Genomic DNA, 13,087 nt, shown 5'->3' with positions numbered 1-13,087 from the left:
CCCTTCAGACCCAGCCCACCCCAGCTCCAGATTTGGTCGGTGGCCCCAACAGGGTCAGGGGGCCCTAGTCTTCTCCCCTCGCTTGGTCTGGGGACCACAGTTGCCCCCCTCTCCAGGCCCCCCACCGCGAGCCACAGTCTCCCCCATACTTGCCCTTATGAATCCACTTGGGACACCCTCCGTATTCCTCTCTGCAACATACTCAGTGAGAGACCCTGGACAGCACTGGGGCCGGGTGGGAGTCTGAGGGTAGGCCTGAGAGATGAAACGGCCTGCTTTGTGGCCCCTTCTGAGACCCTGGCCTTGGCCCTGTGCTCTAACAGCAAGAGCAGAGAGTGGTTGAGCCGCAGGTGCGAGGGCCTGTCTGGTCCAGCTATTGGGCGCCAAGGGCAGTGTTTTCAACAACCGCTGGCCTGTCTGAAGTGGGACTCTGGATCCTAGAAAACAGGCACAAGCTCCACAGGGGAGAAGGAAGACCCAAAGCCCCAACTTTTCTCCCACATCTCACCCCCGGGGAGGATATTCGACAGCCCAGACAGTCGCAGATCGGAGGGTGCACCTGCAGAATCCCCTTGGACATAAGCGTCTTCAGACTTTTTCCTGTGAGGAGAGCCGAGGCAGGACCGGTGAGAGAGCAGGGCTGGGGCACAGGTAGAGCCGGCTCGCACGGGCGCGCTTTCGGGGCGCAGTAAGCTGCAAGGCCGGTTCCCCCTCCTGGCACGTGTAGGAACATCCAACTTCCGAACCCGCTCCCTGGCCCTGCCGCCCACCACACCCTCGCGGACGCCGCGGGGATCTGCGGGGCTCAGAAACTCAAGATCCCGGCAATGCCGTCCCCTGACCAAGGGCGGCCTCCTCCCCGCCCCCTGCGTCCCTCCTCCCGCTCTCTACCCTCTCTCCAAGCCGGTCCGGGGGAACTGGGAACAGGGCTCACGAAGGTCGAGCCTGCGCGCAGGTGAGCGGCGCCGCCGGGACCAGGGCTGTGTCTGAGCCCTCAGCGGGAGGAGGGCGGCCACAGCAGAGCCGCGAGCCTCAAAGCCCAGCGCGACGGGGTCCCCAACTTTCTAAGGATCCCCCACCCCCGCCCCTGTCGCTCGCTGCGCTTCCCCCGTTTGCCTGCTCCGGCGCCCTCGCAACGCGCCCTCGGAGCCAGACTCCTGAACGCCCCAAGCAGGCTGCTCCCAGCCCCGCCGCCGGTCCAGCTCCGCGCGCACCCCCGCCCCGACGCGCGCCCCCGCGGCCCCCACGTGCCTACGACACCCCTACACCTTCCCTTGCCTTCCAGCAACTCGCACCCGCACCCTGGCCGCCCGCGTGCCCCTCTACTCCCGCTGGAACCTGGTGGCTCCCCGACCCGGGAGGGAAGTGGGGTCCCGCCCAGCCGGCCTCCCGCCGTCTCCGGAGTTCCCCTAAACTTGCCCTGGGCCACACAGCCCAGGAATCCCGCAAAGACCTTCCGAGTGGGAGGAGGGGCCGGCTCGTGTGCAGCCTGAGCCCAGAGCACCGCGGCTCAAGCTGAGGTGGCGGTGGAGGCCGAGGGCGCTCTGCTCGGGTCCACCAAGGCGACCGTGCTGGGGGCGGTGGGGGGGGGAGTGTCCCCGCGGCAGCCCCAGAGTCGCAGCGCCCTCTCCGGGCGGAGATGGAGTCTCCCAGGTGGCAGAATGAGGGGGTCCGGACCCAGGGATCCTCGGGGAGCAGAGGGGAGGGACCGTAGCGGCCTGCGCCCCCGCCGCGGCCGCACCTTTGTGGCGGATGCTGCGCCTCCAGTCATTGGCCGTCTCTCGGCCGCTGACGAACTGGAACTCGTTGGGTGTGAGCCACTCGCCGTGGTGGCGGTTGGACGGACCCTTGCTGCCTGGGCAGAGTTTGCGCACGGAGAGAAGCGCGCGGTGGGCGCCGCGCTCCACCTCGATGCCCGGCTCGCCGTTGTCCAGCAGCGGCTGGAAATCGGGGCCGCGGCCGCAGTGGCTGAGACGCGTTCGAGGGCCAGAGGGCCCCGGGGCAGGTGGAGGTGCGGGGCGGCCTCGTGCAGGCTCAGGTAGGCGCGCGGGGAGCGGAGTGGTGGAGCCCACAGCGCCTCGTAGCCAGCGGTCGCCGCGGGTAGCGAGGCGGCCAGGGGCAGGGCGGCCGCGGCCGGCAGCGGTGTCGGGTAGCCTGGGAGCGGCGGCAGTGGCAGTGCGGCCAGGGTCGGATGGAAGGTGGCCAGAGCCAGGGCCCGGTCTTCGCGGCCTGGGAGCTCCTTCTTGACCGCTGGCGTGTCGGGCCGGTGGCCTTGTAGCCTGGCTCTCCGCCGCCGGCGCCACTTGCTCGGGCCTGGGCTGGCGTTGGGTCTCGAGGGCGGGGGGCCCGGGAGTCTCCCGGCCGCGCGCCCGCCCTACCCGCTACTGCGCCCTGGCACCTGCAGCCTCGCCGCCCGCAGGGCCACCACGGGCCGCTTCTCGGCCGGCTGCCGGGGCCTCGGCTGCCCGAGACATGGTGCTGCGGGAGCTCCTCTCGATCCCCTATCGACCTGCCGAGCGCCGCAGCCCCGGGGCCCCAGGGCTCCCCAGGGCCCTGGGCCACCTGCGCCCGCGCCCCCTGGGGCGGCCCCGCTCGCTGGTCCGCCCGCAGGGCCCAGCCGGGCAGTGGAGTCCAGAAGTCTCCGGCCCTGCGCCCCGCCCCGCCCGGGGGTCCCAGGCCCCAGCCCCGCCTCGCCGCCCCGCCGCCCCGGCCGCGCACCCGCGTACACTGAGGCGCGCCCGCCCGGCAGGGACTTGGGAGACTCCCGCCGCCGCCGCCGCCACAACTTGGCCCATTTAAATGGCCCCGGCTCGGCGGGCGGGCGGGCGGGCGGGCGGGCGCGGGCTCCAGCAGGGGGTGCGTGGCGGCCGACTGGGCTCACGCGGCTGGCGGCGGGGGCGGTGGGACAGGGCTGCGCCCCTGCCCTATTTCCAAGCGCGGGAGGGTGTGGGAAGGAGCGTTCGCTAGCGAGAAGCTGCGCGCACCCACCGCGCCATCGTTGAGGGAGTCATGGGGCGCAGCTGGGAGTCCCGGACTACACTTGGGGAGGGGGCGGGCCCAGGACCGAGAGTGGGCTCCTGGCGCAGGAGGGACCTGTGATTAGGAGCAGCCCGCTGGCCTGGCGGTTCTGGGTAGGAGTGTTTTCACAGGGGCGGTGGGTGGTGGGCATCAGTGTCGGGCGTGGGTGGTCTCTTCTGCATCTGCAGGGTGTGAGGCTGTGGGTTTGTGGTGTGTGGCCTCTGCAAATGTGTTGGGGAGGTTTCATGTTCTGTGAACAAGACAACGATGCTGTCAATTACCGCCGCCTTACTACTCTGCCCTTTACATGCCTTAGTTCACTTGATCGTCTCAATATGAGTTTTCCTCATTATTCTCATTTTATAGATGAGGAGGGTGAGACACAGAGAGGTCAAGTAACTCTCCTGATGTCATACAGCTGTTTTAAATCCAGGCTCTCTGACTCCAGGACAAACAATATCTGAGCCATGCTGTGGGGCAGGAAGGTGGGCTAGACGCAGTCTGGTTGAGGGATGGAAGATGTGGGGAGGAAGAGGGGCCGATGAGTGCGAGATTGCACACTTGAGCACATTTCTGTTCCCTAGTATGAGCCAGTCTGGGGAAGAGGAACCCTCTATACTCATGTCCACTTTGGTGCCTTGAGGAAGCAGGTCAGCCTTGGCCCAGTCCTGGCATGAGGGTGGCTTGTCCCTTGGTGTTCAACTCCCATCTCCCTGCAGGCCAGCATGCCAGCATGCCAGCCTTGCAGTAGAAGCATTAGGAAGAGAAACAGAAACCTACTAATAGCTGATGAGACAGGTTTGTCTTTCTCTGATGTGTTATTCTGAACAAGCTAGAAAGTAGCCTCGGATCCCATCCCAGCGCCTAGACCCCCACTGAGATGCATTTGGCACGGCATTTTTGTGGGCATCTCTCTGACTGGGCTCTGGGGGGTTGAGCTGGACCACAGGCGTGCTTGCATGAGCACCTTGTGCAAGGGAGTGATGGAAGTGAGGGAGCACCCCACCCTCACCCACCTCCTCCCAGGCACCTGCACCAGCTGGGCATGAGCCTGACCCCTGGCTACTGCTCTGCTCTCCCTTGCTGATGCACACTGCCAAGATCATCTGCAACTGAGGCACCAGCCAGCCCCAAGACTGACTCGGGGAGCAAGGTCTGGGCTGAGACCAGGAACGTGTCTGGGAACCTATGCACCCAAACCTCTGTATCCCCCTTCTGCTCTACTCTTTGTCCATCTGCCTGCTGGGATTTAAGGGGCCAGGTGTGAATGTGGGTGTGAAAGTGAGTGGTCCTATATGGTGTGCCACCCTCAGCCCAGTTGCCCTCCGTGCAAACTGGACACCTGCACATGCCTGACCCTAGGTGCACACTCACCTTCTGCGGTCCGCGTCTTGCTCTCAGGGGTGCTGCCTCCATGTCTAATGGATGCAGGAGGCTGTTCCTGCCCAAGAGCCAAGGCCCACAGAGGAGCCATCATGCTAAGCTGTGGTCATGGCACAGTGTGGAGAGGTTATCAGGGCTCAGCGTGAGGCCAACTGTCTGGCTACAGCCCTGACACTGCTTTCAAGAGATGGTCCCCTCCACCCAGTTCTTCTCATGTTTGCCTGCACCTAGTCACTGACCCTTAGGCCTCCTAACCCCTGACCTTTAAACTGAGGTTTGGGGAGGGAAGGCTAGTGCAGTTTATCTCTAGATCTGAGAAGGTACCATGTAGCCTGTGGAGGGGGCCTCCCTTCCCTTCTGCAGGACCACCCTTGACTCACCCCTGACTTCTTTCATCCTGAACAGGCCCACAGTGGTGAAGGAGGGGCAAAGAAGGCCCCAACTCTGGCTTTCGGAAGTGGAACCCAGCTGGCAAGGTAAGGGGGCTAAACTAACCTAGCTCACCCAGCCTAACCTCCATGCTACTATCTGGTTCCACCTCTCTCTGGGGGATCAAGGGGCTTCCAAAAATGACCATGACTGGGTTCAAAGCTCCCTGCAGGACCCCTTCTCCTCCAAGGGCCACACCCTGACTTTCAGGAGACCCCCTTCTAGGGCTTTGGCTGATCAGGTCACCCCTACCCCCACCCCTACCTGTTTCCCCCTCTTCATGGGAAGTAGACCTCTCTGCCCACAGGATCAGAGCCACTTTCCCACAGGGATCAGCCATCCTTACCCCTGGGCGTTATACCCCTGCCACAAGGATCTGCTCACTTTCTTCCTCCTGTCCACCTGTGTCCTGGTTTGGAAACTGCTCTGCGCTTCTGACTGGAGCCAGAGGTCAGAAGGACAGAATTTTGGCTCTAGAATCTCCCCCCGCCTGGAGTTCAGGCCTGGCGGCACCTTCCTTGGGAAACGTAGGTGGGAGCGGCTGCCCAAACCCCTCCTCCGGCCCTCAGAGGCCCCGCCCCTGCCTTCCTCGGGGCCATGGCGGCGCCCTCGCTGCTCGCGGTCCCCCCGCTGGGGCCCCTCTGCAGCTGGGCCAAGGCCGGAGCCCCCGCCATGGCCGCCGCCAGGGAGGGGGAGGGGGTCATAAATAACCCGAGGGGAGGTGCGGCCGGGCGGTGCAGACGGTGACCCGAGACGCCCCTGGGGAGCGCGGGGGGGGCGGCCCGCAGACCCAGCTGCCCCCAACCCGGGCTCGGCCAGCCTTGACTGCCTCTTCTGGAGCTCTCCGACCCAGTCCACGACTGGCACTCCTGCCAGTATCCTCCCTCCCATCCTGGAGGGCCTGCCTACCCCCATCTCCAGACTGTGGCCCTTAGAGCCCCTTTTCATCCATTCCTTCACCAGTCATTTATTGAGCACCAGATGTGCAGCCCCAGGGAGAGGGATCCAGAGGTGAGGCTGGGAGATGCCCAGGAAAGCAGTGTGTCTCTGGACCTCAGGTGCATCCTTGGGCCTGCTCCCTCAGCCTAGTCTTCCTGAGCTCATCCAGGGTGACTGTCAGGGTGGGAGAGCAGGCCCAGACATGCCAGGCACGGGAAGGCATGCAGGGACAGACCACACAGGTGTGAGCACAGCTGACACGTCTCTGAGGAAGTACATCCTTGTGTACACATCCGTGTCCTCAGGCAAGCACCCGAAGCCCGCAACAGATACGTACGACAGGGTACATTCTCAAAAGCGCAGGCGCAGGACAGGGGCTTGCACGGATGCTGACATCCTGACCACACACGTGCACGGACAGTGTATGTGTTCGCTTACAGCACAGCCAGAGGAAGGACACCAAGACCTGTGCAAAAACATCCGTAGACACACAGGCCTGCACCATGGGCTCCATCTGGATACAGCTGTCATATCTAAGACAGCATGGCTGGGGCAAGGGTCTGGTTTAGGAAGGGTTAACCTGTGAGGTCAAAGGTCAGTGGTGAGTCAGCTGGGGCTCCCCCAGACTCCCTGCAAGAGTGGCGGAGCTTCCGGGAGGAATGTGTCTGTTTCCAGCTGCAGGTCAGACACAGGAGGGGCTGCCCTGCGAGGACATGCCTTACCTTTGGCCAGTCCCGAGCTGGCGGCAGGCCATGCCGTCTCCGTCTCAGGAGTAGAGATGTTTCCGAGCCCAGTCTGTTCACTGACCTTAACATATGCCATTTAAAGGAGAAAGAGATAGGACCTAGGGTCCACCTTACGTTCTCCCGTGGGTGTGCAGACTTGGGGCACCCACAGGGCACACGCTGCCGGAGAGCACTGGTTACACGATACTCACCTGCTGTGTTACACAGAAGTTGGGACACACACACACTTTCTCAGACACAAATACAAGGACACAAATGAGCTCAACACACAGGGTGCGCTGGGTACACTGATGTCGTACAGAGGAAGTTGCTGGTCTGGCAACATGGGTCGGAGTCTGGCTACCACTGGCTCTGCTTGCTTGGCCCCTCTTGAGGAGGGACGAAGACACCCACTTGCTGGCATCACTGGGGACAGAGAGCAGCACCTGCCCCAGAGCAGCCTGCCGGGGGCTGTGGACCCTTCTTGGCCCGGGTTATGCTGAGGTAGGCTGACACAGGTGGTCAGGACGGCAGACTCTGCAGGGGCCTGAGATTTGGGTCCTCCTGGCTAGCCACTGAAGGACCCAGTCTTCTCTGCCCTTCTTTGGACCTTAGTTTCTCCATCTGAAAAATGAGATAGGGGCTCAAAATCTGTGGGTTCCTTTGGCTCAGAGGAGAGCAGTCAGGGTAAGATGTGGCTACATGTGCCCTGGTCAGCACGGTGAGGCAGGCCTGGCACACCCTAGATGCTTTCTCCATAAATGGGCCCAGAGTGCAGGACCTGGGGGGTCCACTCCAAGGTAGGGCCAAGTAAAGGGCAGGAGCAGAGTCTTCCAGGGCCCCTAGGGACAAAAGAATCTATCCCAGGGAATGGGCATGAGGGCTGGTGTCACCCCTTTCTCTCCCTGTCGACATTGCCAGCCTACTGCCTGGACATGGCTTGGGGTGGAAACGGGGTTGGGGGGACCCCTGGACGCAGCTGGTGCCCTGCTGGGTGGATGTGGGTGCCAAAGCCCCACGTGGTCCTCATCCCTCATGGCACAAGCCTCTGCAGCACCAGTCACCCCCTCTTTCAGATGTCAGGTCAGGGAGATGACCAGAGTGGAGTAGTAGAGCTGGGTGCAGCACGCAGACTCAGCTCCAGTCCCATTACACCCCTACGTCCCAGGAATGTGCCAGCAGGGGCTGAGTGTGAGAGACGAGGAGACCCCTACCTGAGAGTGTAGGGTTTCCTGTGTGCTCGTGTGTGTCCATACTGTGTGCTTATATGTGAATGTGCTTCCCTCCTCCTGTGACCACAGTCTTGCTGTCCACATCAGCTCATAGTCAGCGTAGATCCCACATGAAGGCCTTAGGGACCCACACTCCTCATTGTGGGGGTATAGGCCCTGGAGGGCCAATCCCAACTCAGCTGGTCACATGTTTACTCTTTGCATGGTCAGCTGTCTTGGCCTGGGCAGACCTGTGACCACAGTCCTGATAGAGACATTAGGATGTGCTGTCCTCAGAGTCGTAGGGCAGCGGTCAGGCTCCCATGGGGGGGAGTGGGTACTGGGGGAGGAGTGGGCTTGGATGTGGGAGGGGCCTTGGAGTTGAGCATGATGAGCATGATGGGGCAGAATGGGCTCCCGTGGGCTCTCTGCCAGGACTGCCAGGTGGAAGTTGAAGGAGAAGAGGGGACATTCAGGTGGGGACCCTCAACACAGAAAGCCTGGAGGCAGAGGGAAACTGGAGGTGAGGGGTCAGTTGGTGGAGGGCTAGGAGGGTGGGAGGCTACAGCTGCTGTCTCCAGGCCCAGCTCTGAAAGACTCCCAGGCTGCACAGGGAGTCCAGACTGGCTCTGGGAGCAAATGTTAATACGTTGGACTGCCTGCAGAGTGTGAGCTCCCTATGAGCAGGACTTTTGTTTTCTGACATACCCCCGTGTCAGCATTTGAGGGCTGCATACCGGGGTCCATCCTGGTGTGGCCCACTCAGCCCAGCTTGGCCTCCCTGCCCTGGGGAAGCCCCATCCCTGCTCACCTCTTCTCCCAGCACCTGTCCACTGGGCTTCTGCCCAGGCAGGACTCTGAATACCCTCCTGTCCCCAGAAGATTCTCAAGAGTTTGGCCACAGGCATCCTCTTCATCAGAGAGAGAGAGAGAAAGTTCTCAAGCCTCTTGGCAAGGCCTCATCCACTATGCTGCAGCAGGATTGCAACTCTGCGCCTGCCTGCGCTGGGAGGAGGGGTGGTCTGGGTGTACCTCACACACAGTCCCACCGTCAGGCTCACCAGGAAGACCAACAGTCACTTTGACGGCATGGATTTGCCCCATCAAGAAGTAGCAAGCCGAGGTGGTCAGTGAATTCACGATTTCACGAGTCCAGCCCAGGCTGGCTGTTTGAGGTCATCGACTTAGCCTGACCCCATCCAAGGCCCGGTCCTCCTTGCCAGTGGGCCCATTCCTCCAAGGGCTGGTTGAGTTGGTGACATCCCTGTGGGGTGCCCTGAATGCATTGACATCTGTGAGTGCCTGTCTGGGTGTGAGTTTCCTTTATTTTTATTATTTTTAAAGATTTACTTATTTGGTGGGGGGAGGGACAGACAGAGAGGGAGAGGGGAAGCAGACTCCATGCTGAGTGGGGAGCACAATGCGGGTGCCCAATCTCATGACCCTGAGATCCACCTGAGCCGAAACCAAGAGTCAGACACTCAACCAACTGAGCCACCCAGGCACCCCTGTGTGTGAGGGTTCCTTTATTACTGCAACCCACTAAGTCCTCCATGGGGTCAACTCACCTTCTGCGCGGAGTGGCCCCGCACACTGTGCCATGAGAACAGGAACTCTGTGATGCCCAACCGTTTGAAGTTATGCACGGAGCCCCAGGTGCAGTCTCAGAAGTGGGTAGGCTGAAGAGCACAGTCTGGTACGGGCTGAGACCCTGAGCAGAGCCCATCGGCAGAGGCCAGACCCACACCTACCTCCGGCAGGGGAGGGGCAGCGATTCCAGGGCTCTGTCCAAGGCCACAGCCTGGCACTTTCTCCGGGGCATTTAATAGTCCCAGGTTGGCCTTGGGGGCCTTCCCACCTGCAGACTGGCTAGGCTGCTTGGGGGCCTGGGGGAAGTGGGAGCAGAAGAGGCAACCGGAGGGACTGGGGCTGGTCTGAGGGGGTTTTACCTCTGCATAGAGGAATATGGGCATCCCCAAATGTAGAGTCCTCATGCCCTGCTCAGGACAAAGGATCCTGACCTTTGATGCTCTGTGTACATGCAGATGCTAACAGAGGTCAGCGTGCTATAGACCCCTCCCAGGAGAACAGACAGACCATTCTTCCAGACTGGGTGGCCTTGCCAAAATATGAGTCTGCCACATGTTGGCAGTTGAGTGACTGTGTGTCTAAGGTCCAGCAGGTATATGTGGGCTCCTGAGCTCCCGGGGCCTCAGAGACGTGACAGGGTGATTCATGACTGGTGAGGGGCAAAGCCAGAACTCCTGCTGGGTTATCCCATCTTCCATCCAGGAACATGGTCCTCAGCGAACTGTCAGCTTCTGCTTGATACCGTGATTTTGGCCTCAATACATTGGGATTTTTCTTAGTGCTTCTAGTTGACGCCTTGCTATGTATTAGATGAGCTTCACTCATGGGCACATGCCCTGAGACCATCCCCTCAGATCAGCCTCGCCTCTCATTCCTGCCTCACCCACCCCTCAAACATAGGCTGGGTTGAGGGGTAGATGGGTGGGGGGATGGACTGACGGGTGAATGAGTGGATGATGGGTGACTGGGTAAGTGGGTGGGTTCTACACTAGGCACTCTTCTCTTTCATAAGACTTCTGTGGTTTCCTTTACAGACTATGAACGTGAGTCTCTAGCTTCAGTCCAGACACTCAAGATAAGCAGGTGGGAGCAGGGCCAACATCACCACCAGGCACAGAGAGCATAGAACCTGGATCCCTGGTGCTTGTAGAGACGACAAAGACATTTTACTTTAATTTCCCTTAAAACCAGAAGGAAGAAAATAATATAATAGCCTGCCCTGTGCATCCACCCCACAGCCCCCTGAGTCTTTTTCCTACTGCCATGCTGTCATCCCCATCTCGCTCGCAGTCCCTCAGGGAGCAGGCACCATACTCCTCCCGATTAGCCAATCAGCAAACCTCATATGTGCTCCCTTCTAGATCCCTTTCCTTCAAATACCTAGTCTGGCCCCTCTCACCTATGATATTTCTGTGATACTCCCAGACTCTGCCCCCACTCATCCAGTACCTGATGGGCACATCTGGCCAACTTGCTCTCCAGGGGCTCCTTTGGGAACAGTCTGGGACCCTTGGCCTCCAGGCCTTGCCTCCGCCCGTGGGCTCAACTTCCTGTTTCCCTGTCTTCTTCAGTGTCTGAGCATGGCTGAGTTGTTGCCTTTGCCCAGGAGTGTCACTCCCTAATATCACTATTCTGTGGCCCCGTTACCACTTGTGTAGCAACTTCTGCATTTGGGAGTCCTTTCCTCCATTGAAAAATTTTAAATTATATTTTATAACCCTATTGATATAAAGACAAATATAATCCATGGTAGATATATTATTTAATCCTTATTTTTATATTATTTTTTTTTCCTTCTGGTTTTAAGGGAAATAAAATAAAATGTCTTTGTCGTCTCTAAAGGCACCAGGGATCCAGGTTCTATGCTCTCTGTGCCTGGTGGTGATGTTGGCCCTGCTCCCACCTGCTTATCTTCAAGACTTACAGCAGCAACCCCTCCTCCAAGAAGCCTCCCTGGATTGCCTTCCTTTCCTGTCAGGGTGTCCTGCACCCCAGAACACCAGCACATACCCTGGACCCACAGGTTTCTTACTGTGTTGCTGAGGCCCTGGGCAGACGAGGGTGCTCAGAAGGGCCAAGTGGAGCCCCCCTGGGGATGCTGATTTGGGTGACTTCACTGAGAAGTGATTCTGGCAGGCTGGTACGGAAGCTGAGCTGGAAGTGGCAGTGGCAGAGGGAGGTGGTGTTGACAGAGACTGAGATTTTGAAGAAAGACCTGACCTCTAGGGAGGGGCAGGCAAGGCCAGCAGACATCACTCCCAGTTCTGGGTGAGTGGCAGGAGCCCAGGCCCAGAGTGGCCCTAGCTGCCAAGACCTCCCCATCTCTGCCTGTAGGGACTCTGCCTGTGTCTACACCTGCAAGTAAAGCTGGACCAGGCCATCACATCTCTGGAGCCGGGGTTTGACTTCCCTCTTTCTGGGCCCCCCTCCTCCAGCCATTTTGCCCCCAGGGTTTCCAGGCAGGTCCAGCTGCTCCCCCCATCCCCCAACCCTACTCTGGCTCTGGCCAGGTTCTCAAAGGTCTACCAGGGAGGGTGGGGCACAGACATGCACATGCCTGGGTGCACACCGAGCCTCTGTCTTGACCCTCGAGTGCCCAGCCTGGGGATTGAGTAGTGGCCACTCAGATTGGTGATGTGGGGATGGGGGTCTAAGGGCATTTACAGCCCAGGTCCAGGGGATGACTAGGTTCCTGGTGCCTGCCCATGATGATAGGAAGCACTCAGATCCCTGGGCACCATCAGGCTGCTCTGAACAGCACGGGAGGGTTCCAGAGCAGAGGACTCACCCCCCTCCCCCAATCCCAGTGCCTGCAGCATTGAGGCCAAGACTAATAAAACACCCACCTCGCAGGAGACAGCTTTATCTTGTTGATCGGAAGTCTGCCAGCCAATTTATGATGGAACATAAGCTCTCCAAATCTGAATTTATGCTCTGTAGTATAACGAGAGGTCAATGGGATTAAAAGTGGGCTTGTGAGAGGGCCATAGGCAGCTCAGTCCTCCGCGCTGCCACAGGAACCTCATGGCCTGAGTCCCTGCACCCAAGGGAGGACAGCACAGCCCAGCAGCAGGACAGGAAAAGGGAGGGCAGGGGAGAGATCAGCCTGAGAAGGGGAAAGAGGATGGGAGGCCAGGCAGGAGAAGCGGACAGAGTGGGGCACGGAGCCTGGGGCTGCTGCTGGCCTGGACCATCAGTGTGACAAAGCAGGCACTGGGGAAGAAGGGTAAAGACAGGTAGGGATCAGAGGCTTTCATGCAGGGACAGGGGAGCTTTCTCTCGCCACCAAGCCCTGGGCTAGCCCCTGGCCCTGAGAACGGGTAGGAGATGGCCCTGAGGCAGGCTGAAGGACAGAGTTCCGACCCTGGCCCCGGGGCCCAGCTCAGTCAGACCAACCTCCCTGTCCCCCTCCTCGACACCCTCTGTCTTCAGCACCCCGTGGAGTCCTGGGTGAGAGTGAGAGAGGGGTGTGCTCTGTTTAGGTGGGGCCCTGCACACCCGTCTAGCATGAGACTGACTTTCTGAGCTCAGGCTAGACCCTGGCTTCAGAATTTATACAAATAAACGAAATGAGAAGTGCTGGCAGCCCTGATCGGATTACAGAGTCATTCATTCTTTGGTCATTAATAATTTGTGCAATAAAGGGTTTTGGCCGCTCAGTGTGAGGAGGAGGCTGTGGCCCAGCCTTCCCTTGGCGCCGGGCCGCGGGAGCTGGAAACATAAATTATTAGTTTCTTATCGCTCAGCCTGCCATCGCTCATGCTGCCAGGAGCCTGGCAGGAGCCAGCGGCA

The 13,087-nt window shown here is 60.0% G+C and overlaps 1 long non-coding RNA gene across 1 annotated transcript; it reads left to right on the top strand.

Moving 5' to 3' along the window:
- The first annotated feature begins 540 nt into the window (after positions 1–540).
- Positions 541–11,706, top strand: LOC118006719. Its single transcript, XR_004678167.1, has 3 exons — positions 541–626; positions 4,807–4,877; positions 11,138–11,706. It is a non-coding gene; the product is annotated as an uncharacterized LOC118006719 (long non-coding RNA).
- The last annotated feature ends 1,381 nt before the right edge of the window (positions 11,707–13,087 follow it).

Source organism: Mirounga leonina, unplaced genomic scaffold (assembly GCF_011800145.1).
Source record: "Mirounga leonina isolate KUSES-001 unplaced genomic scaffold, KU_Mleo_1.0 Mir_98639, whole genome shotgun sequence".
In the NCBI taxonomy this organism is placed as follows: domain Eukaryota; kingdom Metazoa; phylum Chordata; class Mammalia; order Carnivora; family Phocidae; genus Mirounga; species Mirounga leonina.
The sequence above is the reverse complement of the archived record's forward strand: the minus strand, read 5'-3'. Positions and strand labels throughout refer to the sequence as shown.